Genomic DNA, 14,486 nt, shown 5'->3' with positions numbered 1-14,486 from the left:
CTAACTGTAGCTAGCAGGTTAGGTGTGGGATTGTCAGTCCCGAATAGATCTATTCACAAATCTCATGCTCTCCCTCCAGGAGACTCTGGTTATACTGTGGTAGGATTTAGTGCCGCACCCCGAAGGGCTACAACTGAAGTAGTGCCTCACAACCCGGTATTAACTAGTTTACGTGTAGTGTTGTAGTGTTCTCTTGTACTTGAGACTGTATGTATACTTGTAAGTAAAAATAATTATACTTAAATAACTATTTAGTATTGTACTCTTGTTTTCAGAAACTAGTTTTGTATGCCATAACTATATCTATCATAGTTTATATGTTTGTTAATGTATAAGCTCTGGAATTGATAAAACTGTACGTTGAATCCTAAACTATACATACTATAGTTTGCATGTATGTTATGTATTCGATTCATGTATTGTACTGAAAACTTTGCAATTATGGTTGAATGTTAAAAACTTCCCTTATGCTCAGCATGTTACAAAAGGGATAAAGTATCAGTAGTGGAATCGATTGGGGCACCCGTTGCGATATTTGAGGTGTTATTCTTTGTCATACGGTAATTCGCCAAGGACTTGTAGTGAGGTCAACATGAAGTATCTGAGATGGTAGAGCTCGTTGAGATTTCAGTAAAGATTCATCCGATTTGGAGCACGTGTGATCGCGAAGATTGGCTATTAATGGAATGCTAGTTCTTGTAGGTCCGGGTTGTCGACAATTTGAATAGTAAGGTTGCGAGATGGGTTGGAAATCCATCAAATCTTGCAGACTGGAAGAGCATAGTTGAATCCAAGTGGGGGGGGGAATCATTTGGTATAAGGGATTGCACAAGAATGGATATTCGGGTTTCATTTAACATCAGTAGTAATGCATGAAGGGTATGCGGATGGATCCAGGTCGAGGGTTGTGTTAGAGCCTCTCTGCTTGTTCTTGTCTGATGAAGGCTTTGGGGTTCAAAGCATAACCCAAACACCTGGTTGGGATATAGTCGGATGTGGGTTCGACTCAGGATGATTATGGTTGGAATGGTAGATGAACAGCAATACCATGGGCGGTGACCATGGCTGTATAGAAGTGTTGTAGGACTGTGGGGTGGTCGTAACATTCACTAGAATTGAAAGTAGTGGTAGAAGTGATGTAAGACTGCGGGAGTGACTGTTGCATTCACTAAGTTGGCAGGTAGTGTGATAGTGTTGTAAGACTGTAGGGTGACCCATAGCATTCACCAGGTTCTTTTTGTAGTTGTGAGAGCATAGTAAATCTATGATTTGGCTTGTAGTTTCCTCTAGGCGGGATTAGTCAATGACATGACAAGTAGTGAGTCTGAAGGAAGGCCGCAACATTTGTGAAATGAAGGGAGGTTGTGAGTCGTATGAGGCCGACTGTGATATAAGACTACAGCTGGGCATGTAACGTTCATTTATAGCAGGAGGAATTTGGTTGCATAAGGTTGATGATTGGTTATGTTTGGTTGGATCAGGAGGACTGTTCCAACCATTATGACAAGCAAGTTAGGACAACTCTATCACACCCCCGAACCAGACGACGTAAACGTCCAGGGGCTTGTGCGTGACTTCATCTTGAAATATCATTACATTGAATATAAATGAAACATAACATCATCATCACCATGAATATTTTAATACAACTGCCATTGTGTAAATCAAGTACAATCTTTTAAATTACATGACCAAAACATTCACTGAATGATGTTTAATAGCACACAAAACAAAATCCCATATTCTTGATGATTCTTCTGCCTAACGAGTCCCTGATAATACAAGTTATTTTGAAGACGTCAACATATATTATGTTGGTGAGTTCATTAGCATGTTTGATTGAAAAGTTTTGTATGGTTCGTAAAGCACCAGAAAATCCGATATTTTCTATTAAGTGGCTTGAAAATAATGTGTCAAAATCAAGTATTAATGCATGTGTGTTTACTGCTTTTGAAATGTATAAATAAACAAAAATGTAATCCAGATAGAAACCCTATATTTTTCTGTTGTAAGTGGAAGGTAATGTATAAATGTATTTATCCCAGAAAATCCGATATTTTCTGCATATAAAAGTATCGTAATCATAAAATCCCATGACCGAGTATCGATGTATGTATGTTTTTAGTATCGTCTATATTTGTATAAATATACCAAAATCTTTGATGAAGTTAGTCTCTAAGTGAGCCGTTACAACCATGCTTGATAATGACTAATTCCCCTGTCTTGACGTTTTCAGGCGCCGGTTTTGATGTAGGTAAGGTTTGTCGCCCTAGACTGGCCTAGTCTAGCTGTAGCGAACAACTAAGGCGTGGGGGGTCACCCCGTATAGATCTATACACAAACTCCCGCTCTCCCTCCAGGAAACTCTGGTTATAACTACAGGCTACGATTGTACACTCAAAGGTGCCAACCGACACGTCTCACTAGATTCTCAACCTTTCGTACCATGTTTAATGTTTACATGTATGTTGTATGATATCAAATCCAAAGGTACATATATAAGTATACGAAGTTCAATAATTATGTAAAGGTATAGTTACGATCTACTAAACATGTGAATTTCAGTCCAAGCCCAATTAGCATGTAAATGGACCACAAAGGCACAATAACATGAAAGAGGGTAATTTAGGCCCAATAGGTATGTAAATGGACCACTAAGGCCCAACAAACATGTGACCCATAACTCAGGCCCAAATTAACATGTAAGTGGGTTGCAAGGCCCAATAAACATGTCATGGAAAATATTGGGCTCAATATACAATGGAATGGGCCCTTAAGGCCCATTGGCCATGTAATGTGAATATTAAACCCAATAAAATTGTTATCGACGTATTTCGTTCATTCGTTATTGTTTCGTTGTTTGTTTTAGCTCAAAGTTTGCCAAATTGATTACAAAAAGTCCTCTATTTGTAAAAACGACGTTCTTGGCCAATAAGCCTCACGTTTTCAATTAAAGCCAAAAGTTTTGTAAAAATTAACACTTTAGTCCATAACTTATAAAAAATTGTAATTTCGTTCCAAATGTTTAGAAATTCTCGGTTTGGTCCAAAATTTATATTTTGATATTTATGGCCCAGTTTTGTAGAAAGTGCATTTTCAGCCCCTTGTTTGTAAAAATTGACACTTTCTGCCCAATTTTGATAAAAATTACATTTTTGGTCACATTTAGAAATAAATGTTATTTTCACCCCTAAATTTGGTTTATTTACATTTATGACTCAAACTTTGGTCAAATAACATTTTTAATCCCAAAACTTTCATTTTTTTCGCAAATTTGGCCCCAAAACCGTGAGGCCCGAATGTTTGGCCCATTAAGCTAAAATTTACATTTTTGCCCCTTTGGAAAGCATGTTTATCGTAAAAATCCATTTTTACACAAGTAGAACCTGTTTGATCCTTATGAAAACATAAATGTCACTTTTTGTCCTTATCTTTTGTTTTCTTGACAATTTTGACCCTTAACAAAGTTTTTGCCTTAAGTTTATATGTCTTAAACATATAAACACTTTTAGCATGATAATATGATGTATAAGATGTCTTAGTTCATAGACTTTTTACTTAAAGTTGCTTAAGAGGTCGAGATATGTTAAGATCTAACATATTTTTACAAAATAAACTAAGAAATCACACAAGACATGCATATAATGATGGGTTTTAGGTAAAACAAATAAACTAGAAAACAATTCCTAAGTTCACATGCAACCTACTTTAGATCTATGTTTTAACTATTGAACATATAACTTTGAATTGCAAAACAAGAACCCTAGAGGAGAGAGGCTATTTTCGAAAATAACTAACTAGGGTTTAAGAGTTACATACCTTTCAATTGTTGTAGTAAACAATTGATAATCCTCTTGAACTTGATCTTCCTGGAAGCCTAGCACCACAATTGTAATGCCTCTAATGGAATCACACCCAAGAGCTAGCAAGAAGGAAACTAGAAGGAGAGAGAGAGAGAGAGAGAGAGAGAAAAAAAAAAGAGAGAGAGAGTAGGGTATGCAAAATCGGCCCTAGGGTTTTTCCAAGGAAGGAGCGGATGAATTTAGGAGCTGGGAGAGTAGGGTATGCAAAACCCTAATACTCCTTTGCTTAGGGCTTAAGCTAACAACCGAATCCCCTTCCCTCATCTTGCAAGCCATGAGTGACTTGACTACCTCAAACTTTTCTTGACGAGCTCGCTCATGGTATTTCTCCATAAGGTCCTTGTTCATCTCAAAGGGCCAGTAGTCCTCATAGTACCTCTGCAGTTCTGGGGACATGGTTGCGACCATGATGCATGCCACTTTGGTGGCATCGTCATAGTGCTTCTTGTAAGCAGCATATTCTTCAGGAGTAGCTTTAGATTCATCAATTTCTTTGAGCTCTCTTTCAAGGACATATTCTTTATCCTTAAAACGAAGGGCCATCTTGATGTTGCGCATCCAATCGTTATAGTTAGAGCCATCCATAACGACTTTGGAGCAAATGTTGAGCAAAGAGAAGTTGTGGTTGGAGGATGATGAAGCAGAAGTGTTTCCAGGAGTAGACATCTGAAAAGAAAGAAAGTTTTAGTTAGATTTCAAGATACCTCAATATAATAACCCAAAGATATAATATTAAGGTTAGGATCCAACTATGAAGATTCACAACTTAGAAATGGGATGCCGAGATCCAATTGTAAAATTCATAAAGGTAGGTGAATGACGATTCACCAATTCCACCATTAGACGAAATAAACGAAGTGAAATTCCTAATTCTTTTGAGATACATTGAAACTATTCAATGGCATGTTTTAATCTCGGATTATGCTCTTCTATTTGTGACTGGGATGCCGAGGATCACAAACAAGATGTAAATAACCATGCAAATGTGCTTGGTAACCTCATTGTCTTTATCATTAACTATTGATGTGCTGGTAAACCACACACGCTCCATCAAAATGACAATTATGAGATACCCATTACTACTCTTTATTAGTGCCTTTTAGTGTGCTGGTTAACCACACACGCTCCACTAACGACCAATAAAGCATAATGTGCAATTTCATGGATTGGCATACTTTTCACATTTTTCCTAAAGTAACTAGAGTTGGGATTTTGTAAAATAATGTTCTAGTACTTTCTTTAATAAAATTATACTTTTAATGAGATGTAGTTGTCCTATCAAACCCGTTCTGCTAACGACCCTCCACTAATCAAGGAAGCGGTGGGTGAGAGTGGACACCCATTCAACTACCATTTTATAGACAGTTTCCTTATACCCCCTTATAGACTAGCTTCGTGAATGAGGCATACTAGCGATTTGACTGACCATATTCTTATACATATTCAATATTAAACTTTTAATTATAATACATATATAAGGTGTGTTTTAAACTTTTTAAAACTTTAAGGTTTATATATAAATTTCTAAAATTAAGCCATTAATTTTAAATTTAAAATAAACCAAATAAATAGATTTAATATTTATCTATTAATTAATTTTTAATTAATTTATTAAATCTTGTAAGGATTATCTAATTAAATTAAAAAATTAATTTAATCCTAATCCATATCCCTTCTAGATTTCGAAAATTAGGGGATAGGATAATTTCCTTATTTTTCTCAATTATCCAATAAGGCAACTATTATCCAAAACAAAAAAAACCCTAAAAAGACTAGCATATTTCGAAAATCAAGGGAGGAGGCTAGGGTTTCCAAAACCCTAACCCTAATTTCGATTAGGGTTTATGGAGGCTATAAATCCTAATTTGCAATTCAACTATTATAGCAATTCAATTTAAAACAAACAATGGCTCTGATACCACTGATGGGTTTTAGGTAAAACAAATAAACTAGAAAACAATTCCTAAGTTCACATGCAACCTACTTTGGATCTATGTTTTAACTATTGAACATATAACTTTGAATTGCAAAACAAGAACCCTAGAGGAGAGAGGCTATTTTCGAAAATAACTAACTAGGGTTTAAGAGTTACATACATTTCAATTGTTGTAGTAAACAATTGATAATCCTCTTGAACTTGATCTTCTTAGAAGCCTAGCACCACAATTGTAATGCCTCTAATGGAATCACACCCAAGAGCTAGCAAGAAGGAAACTAGAAGGAGAGAGAGAGAGAGAGAGAGAGAGAGAGAGAGAGAGTAGGGTATGCAAAATCGGCCCTATGGTTTTTCCAAGGAAGGAGTGGCCGAATTTAGGAGCTGGGAGGCTCCTTATATAGTTGAGGGATCTAGGATTTAGGGAAAACCCTAATACTCCTTTGCTTAGGGCCTAAGCTAACCCAAAGGCCTTATCCAAAGCCCCTTGGACGAAATCCTTAGGGTTTCCCCTATAGATTTCGTCCACCTCCTTCCAAGGAGGTTCTGGAGCCTTCCACTCAACTATTAGATAATTGCAAACTAGTCCCTACACTTTATAATTAATACTTTTAACCCCAAAATTAATTCTGATTAATTTCTGGCTAACTATTAATTAGACATAGTGATTTCTAATTAATATATTAATCTTTTAAAATATTAATAAATCATTTATATTAATTTATTAATCCTATAATAAATCAATATCTCTCATTTCATAATTTCCTTGTCCAATTGCTAGGTTTGAGGGCAACTCAAAAGGACTGTGCTGCTATCAATTCAAGTACATACCAACTATAGTTATGGGCTTAGACACCTAATCCAACATATAACACATAGATCTACACATTTTACTTGTATTATCCCCCAAAAAATCATGTAAAAACCGAAAACAAGGGGGTATGAACTCACCTTGGGGTTGTTGTTTCGGTTTTGAAGAAGAATGGAAGAAGATTTTTTATCCTAGCAAGCTTTCTTGAGTGGACTTCGAATTTAGAAGTTATAGGAAGCAAAATCACAAAATAGATGTTGACAATGAGTGATTTAGCTAAAGAATGAAGTAACCTAACTTAAGTGTACAAGATCTTACCAATGATGGATGATTTTTGTTGATAACCCTTCTTGAAAATGCTTAGAGGATCTCGAAAATTTGAGAGGAAAGGAAGGGGTGTTCTTGGGTGTTATTAGAGAGTGTTTGATTTTTATGTGTGTGTAGGTGGTTTGCCTCTCGGCCGAGGGTAATAAAGAGAGAGAAGAGAGGATGTTTCCTAGATATTTGGTGAGTATTAGTCTCCTAGGAACATGGTGGGTTTGTGCATGGATATCCCCCATGCACTAATGAGGTGGCAAGTGCACAATTCATCTTGTTTTTTTTTTTTGATAAATGGTGTTGGGCCGAGAGCTTGGGCCAAGAAAATAGGAATGGGATAGTTTGAGCCCATTAAACTTTAGTTAGGATTTTTTTTGGGAACCTAATCATAAATTTTTCGGCCCATTGGGCCCTTGGAAGTACTTACGGCCCAATCATAAGATAAGGGATGGGTTTTCGGTCAATTAAGGTAATTTATTTATTTATGGCCCAATAAGGCCTATTAAGGGTAAACCAAATCATTTAAAACCCATTATGGCCCAAAATGTTAAGTTTTATGAATATGGGTCCAATTAGAGCCCATTTAAGGGTCCTAAGACCAAAATAGTCAAATTGGAAGCTCATTGGTCCCTTAGGCCCAATAAGGAGATCCTACTCCATAATGGACTTAAACCAGGGTTCTTAGGGTTTCAGACTCTTTGTTGAACATGAGAGGTGCATTTAAATAAGCACTGAGTGATATTTACTTAGAGTACATGTTTTATAATAGTTGAATGATTACACGAGAATAGAATTTCCTAGCTAAAATGGTAGTTGTGACGAACTCTTTCCAGATAAGACCCTCGTTCAGAAGTCGTGTGGTGCGATGGTGTGAGACGATTAGTCTCAACAACTGGATGGAAATCCGGTATATTGGTTAGTTAGTAGGCAAGTAGGGGAGAGGGGTCTCGGCTGCATCTGGAATGTAATTATGGGGCAACAAGTTGAGCCTAAGGTGGTACTAGTGTTTGGGACTCGTAGTGGGAGTTGCCTTGTTATTAAGTGAATATGTTAAGTCACTTGTTGTATGGGTTAAATAATCTCAGAGTAATTGATTTAACCTTACTGTGAAGCTCTCGTTTGAATCTAACCATTGTAGGGATGATTCTTTTACTCGAAGGATTATCTAAGCCTTTTTCCAAGTGAGAAGTTTTTAACAACAATAAATGGCCAGGGATTCTGTTTTCCAATGGAAACAACAAGATAATCAAGGGTTGGAAGTGTTATGATCGGATTGGAATACGAAGTGGATTTGAATTGACAGTGATTCAGAGTGGGTTGTCTGTCGGTGAGTCAGACAGGGTTTTAGGATCTCATTGTAATGGTTATTCTCTAGTGGTTAGCGCTACTAGGTTAAGGATCCATTCGTCGTAAGGATTTGAGATCCCTGCTAAGGCTGGGTTCGGTTGCAGTTTTGGAATGTTGTATGATTGAGTTGTTTCCTCAGCTCGTATCTGGATTATGGAAGAAGTGTTCAAGTTGTCTGGCGTGGCAGGAAGATAGTAAGGAGTGATTTCGAGGACGAAATCTAATTTAAGTGGGGGAGAGTTGTAACACCTGTTTTCCTAGATGAATCGAATTGGGGTGTAACACCCCATTTATTTAATAAATATATAAGTAAATTAATGAATGTATAATGGCCCTAAAAGAGGAATAATGTAGCAAGGAGTTAGTTTCGTTGGTTAAAAAGTTATAATTGAAAGTTTAAGGGGTTAACAATATAATTTTCGGATTAATTTATAAAGGATTTTGAAGTCCGGGGCTAAAGAGTAAATTATGGACTTCATTTGAAGATAAATATAGAGGGAGGGGTTACTTGGTAAAAATTGGATTTAATTTGTAAAGGTTTTCAAGAGGCAGGGTTTAAATCGTAATTTATGGGCTCCCTTTTGAAAGAATATGGGAAGGGAGAGACTAAAGGCGATATTATGGAAAAAGATGAAATGGGACGGGGGTATATAGCTATCACCACCCGTCTAACCCTAACCCTAACCCTAACACAAGCAACTGTAGCCGCCACATCCTTCTTCACTTTCGGTAACCACTGCCACCATTGAAGCTCCTCAGCCACCGTTTGCGTCACCGACACCCGACAACCCGGTTCCGCCTGCTGCCTTGTCGACGAACACCGTCGTCCCGCCACCTGATGCCGCCTGGAGAGCTGTGAACGACCGGGAACTTCACCAAGAATGAAGACGGAGTTGTGAATGGAAAAAACACGAGTCGTGCGCGATCGGAATGGTCACGGTGAGGCCATCTCTCATTTCTTTCATCCCTTTTAGTTGTCCGGGACTGTAATCGTCGTGTTGGGGTCGTAACCGCCGTTGTTCGCCATTTCTATGGCGTTCCGACGATGTCCGCCACCCTGTAGGTGGTTGAATGTGTGCGTATCTGCCTTTATGGGCTGCTTATGGTGCTAACAATGGTGTATGGGTGTTATTTTGGGTAGAGAAGCAAGATTACCCGCCACCACCACCGTAGGGTGGTGGCTGTCATCTTCAACCACCATGCGCCGCCACAAGTTCGCCGATCGAGTACATGAACTGGTGGTGTCGTGTTCCTGGAGCGAGTGTGTGTGTTGTTGCTGATCGGAGAAGCTCAAGGAGAAACCGTCGTGGCCGCCATGGTGGCAGCCGCAACTCGCCACCGCCGGCCACCGCCGGCCACCGCAAGGTGGCTGTTCGTGCATGTTATTTTTGATATGTTATTTTGAGCTAAGCATTGTAAAATTGTAATAGTGGCTAGAATAATGAAATGAAACTCAAAACCACCACTGTGAGGTGGTGGCTGCCGCCACCGGCCGCCGCGTTGGGTGGCGGTGTGCTTACCTCGTTGAGTTTGATTCGTTTGGGGTGCTTGAAACCCTAATGGGCCTTGTAAGCCATAATGGGTCCAATGAAGTCTAATGGGCTTAATGATATTCTAGTGGGCCTAATAGGCCCAATAAAGCCCTATTTGACCTAAAAGCCCAACAAATTGATAAATGGGCTAGTATTTGGGTTGGAAACCCTAATTAGGGTTTGGAAGACCCTAATGCCAATAAAACCCTAATTTTGAGAATTAATTGGGGGGACACACACAAGAATTATTTAATAGCTTGAAATATTGAATAATAATCATTGGTAAAGATTAATCTAAGCAATATTTAACTTAATGGATTAAGTCCTTAATGGGATAAGTAGGAAACTTAACCCTAATCATCATTTTATGTGAAACCCTAATTTCACTTGGGCTTTAAGTTGGGCCTTTCTATTGGGCCTAGATGATTGGGATAATAATGGGCCATCCAAGAGCAAGCAATTGAACTATAATAATTTAATGGGCCTAGGGTAAGGCCCACGTAAGGGGTTTGGGCCCAATTTGGAAAATTAGGCCATAGATGGGCCATAGTTTGGGCCTTAATGATAATTTGATGTTGGGCCTTAGAATAAGACCATGTAAAGGCTTGGTCCCAATTTGGAAAATTGGGCCATATGTTGGGCTTTAATTCCTAGTCGACTATGAGCCTATGGATTGGGCCTTGGGCTTGAATAAGCCAAGCTTGGGGTAATGTAGTAATTATCCAAAGTAGTTACTTATGGTTATGTAGTTGAACCCAATTATTAATTGGGTGTTATTTTGGTGTTGACAGTTCGGGAATCTGTCATCCAGCAGCTGGGGTTGAGTCTACGGGACTTCAGCAGTGTGGGGTGAGTCTTCTCACTATACCTTACCTAGAGTGGTAATTATGTGTGACCGGAAGGTCTTATGTGCTTATAAGGGTTATGTGATATATGTTTTTATGTGATATGTATATGTTATATCCTGAGTTTGCATGGTTTGGACCGGAAGGTCAACAGAGTTTGGACCGGGAGGTCAACAGAGTAGGACCGGAAGGTCTACAGATTTAGGACCGAAAGGTCATCATGGGTAGGACCGGAGGTCTACCAGAGTTGTGGGACCGGAAGGCTCCACTGAGACACATTGACCGGAAGGTCTCGTAAAGTTACAGCCTCGAGTGGCTAATTATGTGTACGTGGTATTTTGGGGAACTCACTAAGCTACGTGCTTACAGTTTACAATTTTGGTTTCAGGTACTTTGTTTCAAAGGAGAGGAGTCGGCTTGGTCGCAGCGCATCACACTATGTTTTCCGCACATGGGATCTTTGGGATTACACTCTGATATGGTTTTATGATACTATGTTTTGATTATTGACACTTTGGTTTTGACATGAGATATTATTATGAAAGTTTTTATATTGATCGGTTTTATGCAATAACTTAATTAAAATGAAATTCTTGGCCTTGAATTTTGGGATGTTACAAGTTGGTATCAGAGCCTTGTTTTGAGGGATTCAGACACACTTTCGGGTGTGTTTGGACTCAAACTGAGGACTTGGTATGAAAAATTTCAAAAGTAAAACCATTTTATAAAAAGGAGTTTGAAAGAAATCTGAAAAGAGAAAAGAACAAGATGTGTGATGCGTGCAATCAGCCGAGCTCAAGTAAGTTTTCCCCAAGATACCCATACATGTTATGATATGGTATGTGTATGAGAACTGCATGCTAGATTAGGGCTAAGGATCTAGGAAGGATGCCTTATATGCCTGCTGTATGTGCTTAAGGAGCTGCATGATAGTACTGATCAGTCAGTGATAGTATAGCATGTTTAGGTTATGCCTGATTGTATGAACCTTTGAATTGCATGTTCAGATCCCTGAGTAGAGGATAGAATGGTTTGATTGGAATATGATGGTTAGATTTTCCATTGTATTAATGTTGCTTGCTTTGTGCTTTGTGGGACTCTTAGTAATTTGAGCTAGATATATTCATGAGGTAGCTAGTTGACATTACTGGGAATCTTTCAGCAGCTGAGGACTGGGTGAGTACGGGAACCTAGGAAATCCTAGGATATGTTTCAGTGGGTTAGTAGTGAGGTTTAGTGAGACTGGGTGTACCAGTTTGAGGAAGTGACTTGGAGGATTCGGGAGGATTGCTGAGGAAAGTATGGATAGGTGTGGAAGGTAGTATTGGGCCCATACTACTAAAAGCACAGGATCCATACTCGAATCGGTGAGAGTCTTGGAGAATCTGAGAAGCTTATGGGAGGAGTTTGTGACCTGGTTTGGGGACAGAGGATGTTCCAGTTGTTGCAGCTTAGCCATTGGCAAGTGAGCTAATGAGTGTGACAGGGTGTCAGACCCTGAAGGATATGGTTTCCAAGAGTTGCAGATGCGAGATCGATTTAGAGCACCTTGTGAAGAGAGGGTCGTGACAGGTGCGTATAGTAAAGGGTCTCGGGAAGAGACCCATGACTTCTGATCAGCGGGTGACAGGCCAGGAGGGCCGGAGTCAGTGCAGCGCGCACGAGAAAGTGCACAAGGGAGTTGACATTCCAAGGATTTAGGCTACTACAAGAGTAGCGGGGTTGATCATGTCAGCTGAAGGTGATCAGTGTTCCTCCAGATGTGCGGTATGTCATCTTCTACTGCTGCTAGATGGATGTTGGGAATACGTATCGCTTTGGAATTGTGAGTGAGTTTGGATAAGTCAGATCTCGGGTCGGTTTTCTATTAGTGTTTGGGTTATCAAGGATCTTATATGCCATCCTGCATGCCGAAAGGTCCTTGATGAACCTACAGAGGGACGTACCTAGCGGAGTGGGTTTTGCGTGTATCGTTATCATTCCGGATTTTGTCGGGATCTGTGCAGGAGTACTATTTAGAGGATACTCGGTCAGGGTTAGAGTGATAGTTCTCCAGTGAAGTCAGCGTTCAGGGGTTCTATCATTGTTCAGGTGTGGTCGATAATTGTCTATGGATGAACTTTGGAGTTCAAGGCACTACCGTTGCTAGGGAAAGACCGGTAGCATGAAGATAGTGAATCCAGTTGCGAGTGTCAGATGCATGAGTGTTCGGATGTGGATGTTCAAGAGGAATGTACTTTCGCATGGGTTGTGGTCAGTTAGAGTTCATTAGTGCTGCAAGATCGGAAGTGAGGACGAGGATTCGTCAGCCAGAGTAAAGATTAAGGCCTCTAGTTGTTAGCATAAGAGGTGGATTGAGGTGTCAGACTGGACCAGATTTCAAGATTTCTCATCAAGATTTCCGAGTATGGGCGATCTTAAGGTTTAACCAGCGATTAATCGCTAGCATTGGTAAGCTCAGGTTGTCATCAGTGGAATACTAGAAAGCGAGAAGGATTGGGAATCCTTCAATTCTCACGTGCCGTGAAGACTTAGTTGAATCTAAGTGGGGAGAGAGATTTTTATAAAGTCCTCCACATGTGAGTTCTGGTTGCGCGGGGTGCAATCTCTTGGGCACCTTGTCAACCAGAAGGGTATTCTAGTCGATTCGGCCAAGATAGAGGCCGTGATGCAATGGGAGATTCCGAGGTCTCCATATGAGATTCGCAGTTTCTTGGGTATAGCAGGTTATTACCAGAGATTTATACAGGACTTCTCCGAGATTGCGGTTCCTTTGACCCGACTGACCAAGAAATCAGTGGCCCTTCGCTGGGGGCCTGAGCAGCAGGCAGCCTTCGAGACTCTCAGATAGCGGTGGTGCGAGGCACCGATTCTCACCCTGCCAGAGGGTGTAGATGATTTCGTGGTTTGCTGTGACGCTTTGATCACGGGAATGGGTGCGATACTGATACAGTGGGGTCACGTGATAACAGGTTTCGGGAACTAGGTTAGAGTTCTGGTTAGGACGCGAGAGGAACAGTAGTACCCACCAGTTTGGGTGTAGCAGTGAGGATATGGAAATCCACGGATTGGATTTCGGAATTTCCCAGATGGATTAGATCAGCGGTCTTAGACCGCTTAGGCGCCGGCTGAGACTGTGCCGGTGCCTGATGCTGCTCCTTCAGCTGCAGCTCTATCTCCAACTCACGCCGCCTCGCGGCTTCCTGTAGATCCAGGAGGGTCTCACAACGCTGTGTAGCCACAAACTGTCGTATATCCGTCTTGAGCATACTCAGATAACGAGTCATCTGAGACTGCTCCGACGCAAACTCCGGGCAAAACATAGCCCTCTCTGTGAACATCCGGGTAATCTCCATCACATACTCCCCATCCTGTCTCAGTGTCAAAAACTCCTGAGCAAGCCGCTCCCGTTCCACGCGCGGAACGTAGCGGGTGCGAAACATATCCCGAAACTGCTCCCAAGTAACAGCAGCCCGCTGATCATCAGAATATGAACCTGTCGTCAATCTCCACCAGTCCTTTGCCCCGAGCCTAAGCAGGTTCAGAGCACACCTGACCTTCTGGTCAGCAGGACATGAGCACGTGAAGAAACAACCCTCCACGTCAGAAAACCACCGCATAACCCTGATCGCATCCTGAGTACCATCAAATGTCCGGGGCTTCGTATTATCGAAGTCCCGGTACTGGAAAGCCCTGCCGGCTCCTCCTCCAACCCATGCCGCAGTTACAGCCGAAGTGGCTGCAACGGCTGCTGTCTCTGCCAGAGCTGCATACCGCTCATCAAAATACTCGAGCATTGCGGTCTTGATCGACCCAAACATCTCTGGTAGCTGCGCC

Source organism: Lactuca virosa, chromosome 1, assembly GCF_052849685.1.
Source record: "Lactuca virosa cultivar CGN04683 chromosome 1, Lactuca_virosa_CGN04683_v6, whole genome shotgun sequence".
Taxonomy (NCBI): domain Eukaryota; kingdom Viridiplantae; phylum Streptophyta; class Magnoliopsida; order Asterales; family Asteraceae; genus Lactuca; species Lactuca virosa.
This window is presented reverse-complemented; position numbering follows the sequence as displayed.